Source organism: Triturus cristatus, chromosome 12 (genome assembly GCF_964204655.1).
Source record: "Triturus cristatus chromosome 12, aTriCri1.1, whole genome shotgun sequence".
Lineage (NCBI taxonomy): Eukaryota > Metazoa > Chordata > Amphibia > Caudata > Salamandridae > Triturus > Triturus cristatus.
In genome coordinates, this window is record NC_140595.1 from 251,133,849 (window position 1) to 251,150,162 (window position 16,314).

Below are 16,314 nucleotides of genomic sequence, written 5' to 3' on the forward strand. Positions count from 1 at the left end.
CGAGTCTAAGACCTTAGCTATTATTCCAGAGTAAGAGTTAAGACCTTAACCATTAGGCCAGAGTACGAGTCTAAGACCTTAGCCATTAGGCCAGAGTACGAGTCTAAGACCTTAGCCATTAGGCCAGAGTAAGAGTTACGACCTTAACCAGTAGGCCAGAGTACGAGTCTAAGACCTTAGCTATTAGGCCAGAGTACGAGTCTAAGACCTTAGCTATTTGGCCAGAGTACTAGTCTAAGACCTTAGCTATTAGGCCAGAGTAAGAGTTAAGACCTTAACCATTAGGCCAGACTAAGAGTTAAGACCTTAACATGTAGGCCATAGTATGAGTCTAAGACCTTAGCTATTAGGCCAGAGTAAGAGTTAAGACCTTAACCATTAGGCCAGAGTACGAGTCTAAGACCTTAGCTATTAGGCCAGAGTAAGAGTTAAGACCTTAACCATTAGGCCAGAGTACGAGTCTAAGACCTTAGCTATTAGGCCAGACTAAGAGTTAAGACCTTAACCAGTAGGCCAGAGTACGAGTCTAAGACCTTAGCTATTAGGCCAGAGTAAGAGTTAAGACCTTAACCAGTAGGCCAGAGTACGAGTCTAAGACCCTAGCTATTAGGCCAGAGTAAGAGTTAAGACCTTATCTATTAGGTCAGAGTAAGAGTTAAGACCTTAACCATTAGGGCATTGTACGAATCGAAGACCTTAGCTATTAGGCCAGAGTAAGAGTTAAGACCTTAAACAGTAGGCCAGAGTACGAGTCTAAGACCTTAGCTATTAGGCCAGAGTAAGAGTTAAGACCTTAACCATTAGGCCAGAGTACGAGTCTAAGACCTTAACCATTAGGCCAGAGTAAGAGTTAAGACCTTAAACATTAGGCCAGAGTACAAGTCTAAGACCTTAGCTCTTAGGCCAGAGTAAGAGTTAAGACCTTAACCAGTAGGCCAGAGTACGAGTCTAAGACCTTAGCTATTAGGCCAGAGTAAGAGTTAAGACTTTAACCAGTAGGCCAGAGTACGAGTCTAAGACCTTAGCTATTAGGCCAGAGTAAGAGTTAAGACCTTAACCATTAGGCCAGAGTACGAGTCTAAGACCTTAGCTATTAGGCCAGAGTAAGAGTTAAGACCTTATCCATTAGGCCAGAGTACGAGTCTAAGACCTTAGCTATTAGGCCAGAGTAAGAGTTAAGACCTTAACCAGTAGGCCAGAGTACGAGTCTAAGACCTTAGCTATTAGGCCAGAGTACGAGTCTAAGACCCTAGCTATTAGGCCAGAATAAGTGTTAAGACCTTAACCAGTAGGCCAGAGTACAAGTCTAAGACCTTAGCTATTAGGCCAGAGTACGAGTCTAAGACCTTAGCTATTAGGTTGGATTACGAGTCTAAGACCTTAGCTATTAGGCCAGAGTAAGAGTTAAGACCTTAACCAGTAGGCCAGAGTAAGAGTTAAGACCTTAGCTATTAGGCCAGAGTACGAGTCTAAGACCTTAGCTATTATGCCAGAGTAAGAGTTAAGACCTTAGCTATTAGGCCAGAGTAAGAGTTAAGACCTTAACCATTAGGCCATAGTACGAGTCTAAGACCTTAGCTATTAGGCCAGAGTAAGAGTTAAGACCTTATCTATTAGGCCGGAGTAAGAGTTAGGACCTTAACCAGTAGGCCAGATTACGAGTCATAGACGTTAGCTATTAGGCCAGAGTAAGAGTTCAGACCTTAACCTGTAGGCCATAGTACGAGTCTAAGACCTTAGCTATTAGGCCAGAGTAAGAGTTAAGACCTTAACCATTAGGCCAGAGTATGAGTCTAAGACCTTAGCTATTAGGCCAGAGTAAGAGTTAAGACCTTATCCATTAGGCCAGAGTACGAGTCTAAGACCATAGCTATTAGGCCAGAGTAAGAGTTAAGACCTTAACCAGTAGGCCAGAGTACGAGTCTAAGACCTTAGCTATTATGCCAGAGTACGAGTCTAAGACCCTAGCTATTAGGCCAGAATAAGAGTTAAGACCTTAACCAGTAGGCCAGAGTACAAGTCTAAGACCTTAGCTATTAGGCCAGAGTAAGAGTTAAGACCTTAGCTATTAGGCCAGAGTAAGAGTTAAGACCTTAACCATTAGGCCAGAGTAGGTGTCTAAGACCTTAGCTATTAGGCCAGAGTAATAGTTAAGACCATAGCTATTAGGCCAGAGTAAGAGTGAAGACCTTAACTATTAGGCCAGAGTACGAGTCTAAGACCTTAGCTATTAGGCCAGAGTAAGAGTTAAGACCTTAACCATTAGGCCAGAGTACGAGTCTAAGACCTTAGCTATTAGGCCAGAGTAAGAGTTAAGACCTTAGCTATTAGGCCAGAGTAAGAGTTAAGACCTTAACCATTAGGCCATAGTACGAATCTAAGACCTTAGCTATTAGGCCAGAGTAAGAGTTAAGACCTTAACCAGTAGGCCAGAGTACGAACCTAAGACCTTAGCTATTAGGCCAGAGTAAGAGTTAAGACCTTAACCAGTAGGCCAGAGTACGAGTCTAAGACCTTAGCTATTAGGCCAGAGTAAGAGTTAAGAACTTAACCATTAGGCAAGAGTACGAGTCTAAGACCTTAGCTATTAGGCCAGAGAAAGAGTTAAGACCTTAGCTATTGGGCCAGAGTAAGAGTTAAGACCTTAACCATTAGGCCATAGTACGAGTCTAAGACCTTAGCTATTAGGCCAGAGTAAGAGTTAAGACCTTAACCAGTAGGCCAGAGTACGAACCTAAGACCTTAGCTATTAGGCCAGAGTAAGAGTTAAGACCTTAAACTGTAGGCCATAGTACGAGTCTAAGACCTTAGCTATTAGGCCAGAGTAAGAGTTAAGACCTTAGCTATTAGGCCAGAGTAGGAGTTAAGACCTTAACCATTAGGCCAGAGTACGAGTCTAAGACCGTAGCTATTAGGCCAGAGTAATAGTTAAAACCTTAATTATTAGGCCAGAGTAAGAGTTAAGAGCTTAAACTGTAGGCGATAGTACGAGTCTAAGACCTTAGCTATTATTCCAGAGTAAGAGTTAAGACCTTAACCATTAGGCCAGAGTACGAGTCTAAGACCTTAGCCATTAGGCCAGAGTACGAGTCTAAGACCTTAGCCATTAGGCCAGAGTAAGAGTTACGACCTTAACCAGTAGGCCAGAGTACGAGTCTAAGACCTTAGCTATTAGGCCAGAGTACGAGTCTAAGACCTTAGCTATTTGGCCAGAGTACTAGTCTAAGACCTTAGCTATTAGGCTAGAGTAAGAGTTAAGACCTTAACCATTAGGCCAGACTAAGAGTCAAGACCTTAACATGTAGGCCATAGTATGAGTCTAAGACCTTAGCTATTAGGCCAGAGTAAGAGTTAAGACCTTAACCATTAGGCCAAAGTACGAGTCTAAGACCTTAGCTATTAGGCCAGAGTAAGAGTTAAGACCTTAACCATTAGGCCAGAGTACGAGTCTAAGACCTTAGCTATTAGGCCAGAGTAAGAGTTAAGACCTTAACCAGAAGGCCAGAGTACGAGTCTAAGACCTTAGCTATTAGGCCAGAGTAAGAGTTAAGACCTTAACCAGTAGGCCAGAGTACGAGTCTAAGCCTTAGCTATTAGGCCAGAGCAAGAGTTAAGACCTTAACCATTAGGCCAGAGTACGAGTCTAAGACCTTAACCATTAGGCCAGAGTAAGAGTTAAGACCTTAAACATTAGGCCAGAGTACGAGTCTAAGACCTTAGCTATTAGGCCAGAGTAAGAGTTAAGACCTTAACCAGTAGGCCAGAGTACGAGTCTAAGACCTTAGCTATTAGGCCAGAGTAAGAGTTAATACTTTAACCAGTAGGCCAGAGTACGAGTCTAAGACCTTAGCTATTAGGCCAGAGTAAGAGTTAAGACCTTAACCATTAGGCCAGAGTACGAGTCTAAGACCTTAGCTATTAGGCCAGAGTAAGAGTTAAGACCTTATCCATTAGGCCAGAGTACGAGTCTAAGACCTTAGCTATTAGGCCAGAGTAAGAGTTAAGACCTTAACCAGTAGGCCAGAGTACGAGTCTAAGACCTTAGCTATTAGGCCAGAGTACGAGTCTAAGACCCTAGCTATTAGGCCAGAATAAGTGTTAAGACCTTAACCAGTAGGCCAGAGTACAAGTCTAAGACCTTAGCTATTAGGCCAGAGTACGAGTCTAAGACCTTAGCTATTAGGTTGGATTACGAGTCTAAGACCTTAGCTATTAGGCCAGAGTAAGAGTTAAGACCTTAACCAGTAGGCCAGAGTAAGAGTTAAGACCTTAGCTATTAGGCCAGAGTACGAGTCTTAGACCTTAGCTATTATGCCAGAGTAAGAGTTAAGACCTTAGCTATTAGGCCAGAGTAAGAGTTCAGACCTTAACCTGTAGGCCATAGTACGAGTCTAAGACCTTAGCTATTAGGCCAGAGTAAGAGTTAAGACCTTAGCTATTAGGCCAGAGTAAGAGTTAAGACCTTAACCATTAGGCCAGAGTATGAGTCTAAGATCTTAGCTATTAGGCCAGAGAAAGAGTTAAGACCTTAACCAGTAGGCCAGAGTAAGAGTTAAGACCTTAACCATTAGGCCAGAGCACGAGTCTAAGACCTTAGCTATTAGGCCAGAGTAAGAGTTAAGACCTTAACCAGTAGGCCAGAGTACGAGTCTAAGACCTTAGCTATTAGGCCAGAGTAAGAGTTAAGACCTTAACCAGTAGGCCAGAGTACGAGTCTAAGACCTTAGCTATTAGGCCAGAGTAAGAGTTAAGACCTTAACCATTAGGCCAGAGTACGAGTCTAAGACCTTAGCTATTAGGCCAGAGTAAGAGTTAAGACCTTATCCATTAGGCCAGAGTACGAGTCTAAGACCATAGCTATTAGGCCAGAGTAAGAGTTAAGACCTTAACCAGTAGGCCAGAGTACGAGTCTAAGACCTTAGCTATTAGGCCAGAGTAAGAGTTAAGACCTTAACCATTAGGCCAGAGTACGAGTCTAAGACCGTAGCTATTAGGCCAGAGTAATAGTTAAAACCTTAATTATTAGGCAAGAGTAAGAATTAAGAGCTTAAACTGTAGGCGATAGTACGAGTCTAAGACCTTAGCTATTATTCCAGAGTAAGAGTTAAGACCTTAACCATTAGGCCACAGTAAGAGTTAAGACCTTAACCATTAGGCCAGAGTACGAGTCTAAGACCTTAGCTATTAGGCCAGAGTAAGAGTTAAGACCTTAACCAGTAGGCCAGAGTAAGAGTTAAGACCTTAACCATTAGGCCAGAGCACGAGTCTAAGACCTTAGCTATTAGGCCAGAGTAAGAGTTAAGACCTTAACCATTAGGCCAGAGTACGAGTCTAAGACCCTAGCTATTAGGCCAGAGTAAGAGTTAAGACCTTATCTACTAGGTCAGAGTAAGAGTTAAGACCTTAACCATTAGGGCATTGTATGAATCGAAGACCTTAGCTATTAGGCCAGAGTAAGAGTTAAGACCTTAACCAGTAGGCCAGAGTACGAGTCTAAGACCTTAGCTATTAGGCCAGAGTAAGAGTTAAGACCTTAACCATTAGGCCAGAGTATGAGTCTAAGACTTTAGCTATTAGGCCAGAGTAAGAGTTAAGACCTTAACCATTAGGCCAGAGTACGAGTCTAAGACCTTAGCTATTAGGCCAGAGTAAGAGTTAAGACCTTAACCAGTAGGCCAGAGTACGAGTCTAAGACCTTAGCTATTAGGCCAGAGTAAGAGTTAAGACGTTAACCAGTTGGCCAGAGTACGAGTCTAAGACCTTAGCTATTAGGCCAGAGTAAGAGTTAAGACCTTAACCATTAGGCCAGAGTACGAGTCTAAGACCTTAGCTATTAGGCCAGAGTAAGAGTTAAGACCTTAACCATTAGGCCAGAGTACGAGTCAAAGACCTTAGCTATTAGGCCAGAGTAAGAGTTAAGACCTTAACCAGTAGGCCAGAGTACGAGTCTAAGACCTTAGCTATTAGGCCAGAGTAAGAGTTAAGACCTTAACCAGTAGGCCAGAGTACGAGTCTAAGACCTTAACTATTAGGCCAGAGTAAGAGTTAAGACCTTAACCATTAGGCCAGAGTACGAGTCTAAGACCTTAGCTATTAGGCCAGAGTAAGAGTTAAGACCTTATCCATTAGGCCAGAGTACGAGTCTAAGACCATAGCTATTAGGCCAGAGTAAGAGTTAAGACCTTAACCATTAGGCCAGAGTAGGTGTCTAAGACCTTAGCTATTAGGCCAGAGTAATAGTTAAGACCATAGCTATTAGGCCAGAGTAAGAGTGAAGACCTTAACCATTAGGCCAGAGTACGAGTCTAAGACCTTAGCTATTAGGCCAGAGTAAGAGTTAAGACCTTAACCATTAGGCCAGAGTACGAGTCTAAGACCTTAGCTATTAGGCCAGAGTAAGAGTTAAGACCTTAGCTATTAGGCCAGAGTAAGAGTTAAGACCTTAACCATTAGGCCATAGTACGAATCTAAGACCTTAGCTATTAGGCCAGAGTAAGAGTTAAGACCTTAACCAGTAGGCCAGAGTACGAGTCTAAGACCTTAGCTATTAGGCCAGAATAAGAGTTAAGAACTTAACCATTAGGCAAGAGTACGAGTCTAAGACCTTAGCTATTAGGCCAGAGAAAGAGTTAAGACCTTAGCTATTAGGCCAGAGTAAGAGTTAAGACCTTAACCAGTAGGCCAGAGTACGAACCTAAGACCTTAGCTATTAGGCCAGAGTAAGAGTTAAGACCTTAAACTGTAGGCCATAGTACGAGTCTAAGACCTTAGCTATTAGGCCAGAGTAAGAGTTAAGACCTTAGCTATTAGGCCAGAGTAGGAGTTAAGACCTTAACCATTAGGCCAGAGTACGAGTCTAAGACCGTAGCTATTAGGCCAGAGTAATAGTTAAAACCTTAATTATTAGGCCAGAGTAAGAGTTAAGAGCTTAAACTGTAGGCGATAGTACGAGTCTAAGACCTTAGCTATTATTCCAGAGTAAGAGTTAAGACCTTAACCATTAGGCCAGAGTACGAGTCTAAGACCTTAGCCATTAGGCCAGAGTACGAGTCTAAGACCTTAGCCATTAGGCCAGAGTAAGAGTTACGACCTTAACCAGTAGGCCAGAGTACGAGTCTAAGACCTTAGCTATTAGGCCAGAGCACGAGTCTAAGACCTTAGCTATTTGGCCAGAGTACTAGTCTAAGACCTTAGCTATTAGGCCAGAGTAAGAGTTAAGACCTTAACCATTAGGCCAGACTAAGAGTTAAGACCTTATCATGTAGGCCATAGTATGAGTCTAAGACCTTAGCTATTAGGCCAGAGTAAGAGTTAAGACCTTAACCATTAGGCCAGAGTACGAGTCTAAGACCTTAGCTATTAGGCCAGAGTAAGAGTTAAGACCTTAACCATTAGGCCAGAGTACGAGTCTAAGACCTTAGCTATTAGGCTAGAGTAAGAGTTAAGACCTTAACCAGTAGGCCAGAGTACGAGTCTAAGACCTTAGCTATTAGGCCAGAGTAAGAGTTAAGACCTTAACCATTAGGCCAGAGTACGAGTCTAAGACCTTAGCTATTAGGCCAGAGTAAGAGTTAAGACCTTATCCATTAGGCCAGAGTACGAGTCTAAGACCATAGCTATTAGGCCAGAGTAAGAGTTAAGACCTTAACCAGTAGGCCAGAGTACGAGTCTAAGACCTTAGCTATTAGGCCAGAGTAAGAGTTAAGACCTTAACCATTAGGCCAGAGTACGAGTCTAAGACCTTAGCCATTAGGCCAGAGTACGAGTCTAAGACCTTAGCCATTAGGCCAGAGTAAGAGTTACGACCTTAACCAGTAGGCCAGAGTACGAGTCTAAGACCTTAGCTATTAGGCCAGAGTACGAGTCTAAGACCTTAGCTATTTGGCCAGAGTACTAGTCTAAGACCTTAGCTATTAGGCCAGAGTAAGAGTTAAGACCTTAACCATTAGGCCAGAGTAGGAGTCTAAGACCTTAGCTATTAGGCCAGAGAAAAAGTTAAGACCTTAGCTATTAGGCCAGAGTAAGAGTTAAGACCTTAACCATTAGGCCATAGTACGAGTCTAAGACCTTAGGTATTAGGCCAGAGCACGAGTCTAAGACCTTAGCTATTTGGCCAGAGTACTAGTCTAAGACCTTAGCTATTAGGCCAGAGTAAGAGTTAAGACCTTAACCATTAGGCCAGACTAAGAGTTAAGACCTTATCATGTAGGCCATAGTATGAGTCTAAGACCTTAGCTATTAGGCCAGAGTAAGAGTTAGGACCTTAAACATTAGGCCAGAGTACGAGTCTAAGACCTTAGCTATTAGGCCAGAGTAAGAGTTAAGACCTTAACCAGTAGGCCAGAGTACGAGTCTAAGACCTTAGCTATTAGGCCAGAGTAAGAGTTAAGTCCTTAACCAGTAGGCCAGAGTACGAGTCTAAGACCTTAGCTATTAGGCCAGAGTAAGAGTTAAGACCTTAACCATTAGGCCAGAGTACGAGTCTAAGACCTTAGATATTAGGCCAGAGTAAGAGTTAAGACCTTAACCATTAGGCCAGAGTACGAGTCTAAGACCTTAGCTATTAGGCCAGAGTAAAAGTTAAGACCTTAACCAGTAGGCCAGAGTACGAGTCTAAGACCTTAGCTATTAGGCCAGAGTAAGAGTTAAGACCTTAACCAGTAGGCCAGAGTACGAGTCTAAGACCTTAGCTATTAGGCCAGAGTAAGAGTTAAGACCTTAACCATTAGGCCAGAGTACGAGTCTAAGACCTTAGCTATTAGGCCAGAGTAAGAGTTAAGACCTTAACCATTAGGCCAGAGTACGAGTCTAAGACCTTAGCTATTAGGCCAGAGTAAGAGTTAAGACCTTAACCAGTAGGCCAGAGTACGAGTCTAAGACCTTAGCTATTAGGCCAGAGTAAGAGTTAAGACCTTAACCAGTAGGCCAGAGTACGAGTCTAAGACCTTAGCTATTAGGCCAGAGTAAGAGTTAAGACCTTAAACTGTAGGCCATAGTACGAGTCTAAGACCTTAGCTATTAGGCCAGAGTAAGAGTTAAGACCTTATCCATTAGGCCAGAGTACGAGTCTAAGGCCTTAGCTATTAGGCCAGAGTAAGAGTTAAGACCTTAACCAGTAGGCCAGAGTACAAGTCTAAGACCTTAGCTATTAGGCCAGAGTACAAGTCTAAGACCCTAGCTATTAGGCCAGAATAAGAGTTAAGACCTTAACCAGTAGGCCAGAGTACAAGTCTAAGACCTTAGCTATTAGGCCAGAGTACGAGTCTAAGACCTTAGCTATTAGGACGGATTACGAGTCTAAGACCTTAGCTATTAGGCCAGAGTAAGAGTTAAGACCTTAACCAGTAGACCAGAGAAAGAGTTAAGACCTTAGCTATTAGGCCAGAGTACGAGTCTAAGACCTTAGCTATTATGCCAGAGTACGAGTCTAAGACCCTAGCTATTAGGCCAGAATTAGAGTTAAGACCTTAACCAGTAGGCCAGAGTACAAGTCTAAGACCTTAGCTATTAGGCCAGAGTAAGAGTTAAGACCTTAGCTATTAGGCCAGAGTAAGAGTTAAGACCTTAACCATTAGGCCAGAGTAGGAGTCTAAGACCTTAGCTATTAGGCCAGAGTAATAGTTAAGACCATAGCTATTAGGCCAGAGTAAGAGTTAAGAGCTTAACCTGTAGGCGATAGTACGAGTCTAAGACCTTAGCTATTAGGCCAGAGTAAGAGTTAAGACCTTAACCATTAGGCCAGAGTACGAGTCTAAGACCTTAGCTATTAGGCCAGAGTAAGAGTTAAGACCTTAACCATTAGGCCAGAGTACGAGTCTAAGACCTTAGCTATTAGGCCAGAGTAAGAGTTAAGACCTTAGCTATTAGGCCAGAGTAAGAGTTACGACCTTAACCAGTAGGCCAGAGTAAGAGTTAAGACCTTAACCATTAGGCCAGAGCACGAGTCTAAGACCTTAGCTATTAGGCCAGAAAAAGAGTTAAGACCTTAACCATTAGGCCAGAGTACGAGTCTAAGACCTTAGCTATTAGGCCAGAGTAAGAGTTAAGACCTTAGCTATTAGGCCAGAGTAAGAGTTAAGACCTTAACCATTAGGCCATAGTACGAATCTAAGACCTTAGCTATTAGGCCAGAGTAAGAGTTAAGACCTTAACCAGTAGGCCAGAGTACGAGTCTAAGACCTTAGCTATTAGGCCAGAGTAAGAGTTAAGACCTTAACCATTAGGCCAGAGTACGAGTCTAAGACCTTAGCTATTAGGCTAGAGTAAGAGTTAAGACCTTAACCAGTAGGCCAGAGTACGAGTCTAAGACCTTTGCTATTAGGCCAGAGTAAGAGTTAAGACCTTAACCATTAGGCCAGAGTACGAGTCTAAGACCTTAGCTATTAGGCCAGAGTAAGAGTTAAGACCTTATCCATTAGGCCAGAGTACGAGTCTAAGACCATAGCTATTAGGCCAGAGTAAGAGTTAAGACCTTAACCAGTAGGCCAGAGTACGAGTCTAAGACCTTAGCTATTAGGCCAGAGTAAGAGTTAAGACCTTAACCATTAGGCCAGAGTACGAGTCTAAGACCTTAGCCATTAGGCCAGAGTACGAGTCTAAGACCTTAGCCATTAGGCCAGAGTAAGAGTTACGACCTTAACCAGTAGGCCAGAGTACGAGTCTAAGACCTTAGCTATTAGGCCAGAGTACGAGTCTAAGACCTTAGCTATTTGGCCAGAGTACTAGTCTAAGACCTTAGCTATTAGGCCAGAGTAAGAGTTAAGACCTTAACCATTAGGCCAGAGTACGAGTCTAAGACCTTAGCTATTAGGCCAGAGAAAAAGTTAAGACCTTAGCTATTAGGCCAGAGTAAGAGTTAAGACCTTAACCATTAGGCCATAGTACGAGTCTAAGACCTTAGGTATTAGGCCAGAGTAAGAGTTAGGACCTTAAACATTAGGCCAGAGTACGAGTCTAAGACCTTAGCTATTAGGCCAGAGTAAGAGTTAAGACCATAACCAGTAGGCCAGAGTACGAGTCTAAGACCTTAGCTATTAGGCCAGAGTAAGAGTTAAGTCCTTAACCAGTAGGCCAGAGTACGAGTCTAAGACCTTAGCTATTAGGCCAGAGTAAGAGTTAAGACCTTAACCATTAGGCCAGAGTACGAGTCTAAGACCTTAGATATTAGGCCAGAGTAAGAGTTAAGACCTTAACCATTAGGCCAGAGTACGAGTCTAAGACCTTAGCTATTAGGCCAGAGTAAAAGTTAAGACCTTAACCAGTAGGCCAGAGTACGAGTCTAAGACCTTAGCTATTAGGCCAGAGTAAGAGTTAAGACCTTAACCAGTAGGCCAGAGTACGAGTCTAAGACCTTAGCTATTAGGCCAGAGTAAGAGTTAAGACCTTAACCATTAGGCCAGAGTACGAGTCTAAGACCTTAGCTATTAGGCCAGAGTAAGAGTTAAGACCTTAACCATTAGGCCAGAGTACGAGTCTAAGACCTTAGCTATTAGGCCAGAGTAAGAGTTAAGACCTTAACCAGTAGGCCAGAGTACGAGTCTAAGACCTTAGCTATTAGGCCAGAGTAAGAGTTAAGACCTTAACCAGTAGGCCAGAGTACGAGTCTAAGACCTTAGCTATTAGGCCAGAGTAAGAGTTAAGACCTTAAACTGTAGGCCATAGTACGAGTCTAAGACCTTAGCTATTAGGCCAGAGTAAGAGTTAAGACCTTATCCATTAGGCCAGAGTACGAGTCTAAGGCCTTAGCTATTAGGCCAGAGTAAGAGTTAAGACCTTAACCAGTAGGCCAGAGTACAAGTCTAAGACCTTAGCTATTAGGCCAGAGTACAAGTCTAAGACCCTAGCTATTAGGCCAGAATAAGAGTTAAGACCTTAACCAGTAGGCCAGAGTACAAGTCTAAGACCTTAGCTATTAGGCCAGAGTACGAGTCTAAGACTTTAGCTATTAGGACGGATTACGAGTCTAAGACCTTAGCTATTAGGCCAGAGTAAGAGTTAAGACCTTAACCAGTAGACCAGAGAAAGAGTTAAGACCTTAGCTATTAGGCCAGAGTACGAGTCTAAGACCTTAGCTATTATGCCAGAGTACGAGTCTAAGACCCTAGCTATTAGGCCAGAATTAGAGTTAAGACCTTAACCAGTAGGCCAGAGTACAAGTCTAAGACCTTAGCTATTAGGCCAGAGTAAGAGTTAAGACCTTAGCTATTAGGCCAGAGTAAGAGTTAAGACCTTAACCATTAGGCCAGAGTAGGAGTCTAAGACCTTAGCTATTAGGCCAGAGTAATAGTTAAGACCATAGCTATTAGGCCAGAGTAAGAGTTAAGAGCTTAACCTGTAGGCGATAGTACGAGTCTAAGACCTTAGCTATTAGGCCAGAGTAAGAGTTAAGACCTTAACCATTAGGCCAGAGTACGAGTCTAAGACCTTAGCTATTAGGCCAGAGTAAGAGTTAAGACCTTAACCATTAGGCCAGAGTACGAGTCTAAGACCTTAGCTATTAGGCCAGAGTAAGAGTTAAGACCTTAGCTATTAGGCCAGAGTAAGAGTTAAGACCTTAACCAGTAGGCCAGAGTAAGAGTTAAGACCTTAACCATTAGGCCAGAGCACGAGTCTAAGACCTTAGCTATTAGGCCAGAAAAAGAGTTAAGACCTTAACCATTAGGCCAGAGTACGAGTCTAAGACCTTAGCTATTAGGCCAGAGTAAGAGTTAAGACCTTAGCTATTAGGCCAGAGTAAGAGTTAAGACCTTAACCATTAGGCCATAGTACGAATCTAAGACCTTAGCTATTAGGCCAGAGTAAGAGTTAAGACCTTAACCAGTAGGCCAGAGTACGAGTCTAAGACCTTAGCTATTAGGCCAGAGTAAGAGTTAAGACCTTAAACTGTAGGCCATAGTACGAGTCTAAGACCTTAGCTATTAGGCCAGAGTAAGAGTTAAGACCTTAGCTATTAGGCCAGAGTAGGAGTTAAGACCTTAACCATTAGGCCAGAGTACGAGTCTAAGACCGTAGCTATTAGGCCAGAGTAATAGTTAAAACCTTAACTATTAGGCCAGAGTAAGAGTTAAGAGCTTAAACTGTAGGCGATAGTACGAGTCTAAGACTGTAGCTATTATTCCAGAGTAAGAGTTAAGACCTTAACCATTAGGCCAGAGTACGAGTCTAAGACCTTAGCCATTAGGCCAGAGTACGAGTCTAAGACCTTAGCCATTAGGCCAGAGTAAGAGTTACGACCTTAACCAGTAGGCCAGAGTACGAGTCTAAGACCTTAGCTATTAGGCCAGAGTACGAGTCTAAGACCTTAGCTATTTGGCCAGAGTACTAGTCTAAGACCTTAGCTATTAGGCCAGAGTAAGAGTTAAGACCTTAACCATTAGGCCAGACTAAGAGTTAAGACCTTAACATGTAGGCCATAGTATGAGTCTAAGACCTTAGCTATTAGGCCAGAGTAAGAGTTAAGACCTTAACCATTAGGCCAGAGTACGAGTCTAAGACCTTAGCTATTAGGCCAGAGAAAAAGTTAAGACCTTAGCTATTAGGCCAGAGTAAGAGTTAAGACCTTAACCATTAGGCCATAGTACGAGTCTAAGACCTTAGGTATTAGGCCAGAGTAAGAGTTAAGACCTTAAACATTAGGCCAGAGTACGAGTCTAAGACCTTAGCTATTAGGCCAGAGTAAGAGTTAAGACCTTAACCAGTAGGCCAGAGTACGAGTCTAAGACCTTAGCTATTAGGCCAGAGTAAGAGTTAAGACCTTAACCATTAGGCCAGAGTACGAGTCTAAGACCTTAGCTATTAGGCCAGAGTAAGAGTTAAGACCTTAACCTTTAGGCCAGAGTACGAGTCTAAGACCTTAGCTATTAGGCCAGAGTAAAAGTTAAGACCTTAACCAGTAGGCCAGAGTACGAGTCTAAGACCTTAGCTATTAGGCCAGAGTAAGAGTTAAGACCTTAACCAGTAGGCCAGAGTACGAGTCTAAGACCTTAGCTATTAGGCCAGAGGTGGAGTTAAGACCTTAACCATTAGGCCAGAGTACGAGTCTAAGACCTTAGCTATTATGCCAGAGTAAGAGTTAAGACCTTAACCAGTAGGCCAGAGTACGAGTCTAAGACCTTAGCTATTAGGCCAGAGTAAGAGTTAAGACCTTAACCATTAGGCCAGAGTACGAGTCTAAGACCTTAGCTATTAGGCCAGAGTAAGAGTTAAGACCTTATCCATTAGGCCAGAGTACGAGTCTAAGGCCTTAGCTATTAGGCCAGAGTAAGAGTTAAGACCTTAACCAGTAGGCCAGAGTACAAGTCTAAGACCTTAGCTATTAGGCCAGAGTACAAGTCTAAGACCCTAGCTATTAGGCCAGAATAAGAGTTAAGACCTTAACCAGTAGGCCAGAGTACAAGTCTAAGACCTTAGCTATTAGGCCAGAGTACGAGTCTAAGACCTTAGCTATTAGGCCGGATTACGAGTCTAAGACCTTAGCTATTAGGCCAGAGTAAGAGTTAAGACCTTAACCAGTAGACCAGAGTAAGAGTTAAGACCTTAGCTTTTAGGCCAGAGTACGAGTCTAAGACCTTAGCTATTATGCCAGAGTAAGAGTTAAGAACTTAGCTATTAGGCCAGAGTAAGAGTTAAGACCTTAACCATTAGGCCATAGTACGAGTCTAAGACCTTAGCTATTAGGCCAGAGTAAGAGTTAAGACCTTATCTATTAGGCCAGAGTAAGAGTTAAGACCTTAGCTATTAGGCCAGAGTAAGAGTTAAGACCTTAACCATTAGGCCAGAGTACAAGTCTAAAACCTTAGCTATTAGGCCAGAGTAAGAGTTAAGACCTTAACCAGTAGGCCAGAGTAAGAGTTAAGACCTTAACCATTAGGCCAGAGCACGAGTCTAAGACATTAGCTATTAGGCCAGAGTAAGAGTTAAGACCTTAACCATTAGGCCAGAGTACGAGTCTAAGACCCTAGCTATTAGGCCAGAGTAAGAGTTAAGACCTTATCTATTAGGTCAGAGTAAGAGTTAAGACCTTAACCATTAGGGCATAGTACGAATCGAAGACCTTAGCTATTAGGCCAGAGTAAGAGTTAAGACCTTAAACAGTAGGCCAGAGTACGAGTCTAAGACCTTAGCTATTAGGCCAGAGTAAGAGTTAAGACCTTAACCAGTAGGCCAGAGTACGAGTCTAAGACCTTAGCTATTAGGCCAGAGTAAGAAGTAAGACCTTAACCAGTAGGCCAGAGTACGAGTCTAAGACCTTAGCTATTAGGCCCGAGTAAGAGTTAAGACCTTAACCATTAGGCCAGAATACGAGTCTAAGACCTTAGCTATTAGGCCAGAGTAAGAGTTAAGACCTTAACCATTAGGCCAGAGTACGAGTCTAAGACCTAAGCTATTAGGCCAGAGTAAGAGTTAAGACCTTAACCAGTAGGCCAGAGTACGAGTCTAAGACCTTAGCTATTAGGCCAGAGTAAGAGTTAAGACCTTAACCAGTAGGCCAGAGTACGAGTCTAAGACCTTAGCTATTAGGCCAGAGTAAGAGTTAAGACCTTAACCATTAGGCCAGAGTACGAGTCTAAGACCTTAGCTATTAGGCCAGAGTAAGAGTTAAGACCTTAACCATTAGGCCAGAGTACGAGTCTAAGACCATAGCTATTAGGCCAGAGTAAGAGTTAAGACCTTAACCAGTAGGCCAGAGTACGAGTCTAAGACCTCAGCTATTAGGCCAGAGTACGAGTCTAAGACCCTAGCTATTAGGCCAGAATAAGAGTTAAGACCTTAACCAGTAGGCCAGAGTACAAGTCTAAGACCTTAGCTATTAGGCCAGAGTAAGAGTTAAGACCTTAGCTATTAGGCCAGAGTAAGAGATAAGACCTTAACCATTAGGCCAGAGTAGGTGTCTAAGACCTTAGCTATTAGGCCAGAGTAATAGTTAAGACCATAGCTATTAGGCCAGAGTAAGAGTGAAGACCTTAACCATTAGGCCAGAGTACGAGTCTAAGACCTTAGCTATTAGGCCAGAGTAAGAGTTAAGACCTTAACCATTAGGCCAGAGTACGAGTCTAAGACCTTAGCTATTAGGCCAGAGTAAGAGTTAAGACCTTAGCTATTAGGCCAGAGTAAGAGTTAAGACCTTAACCATTAGGCCATAGTACGAATCTAAGACCTTAGCTATTAGGCCAGAGTAAGAGTTAAGACCTTAACCAGTAGGCCAGAGTACGAGTCTAAGACCTTAGCTATTAGGCCAGAGTAAGAGTTAAGAACTTAACCATTAGGCAAGAGTACGAGTCTAAGACCTTAGCTATTAGGCCAGAGAAAGAGTTA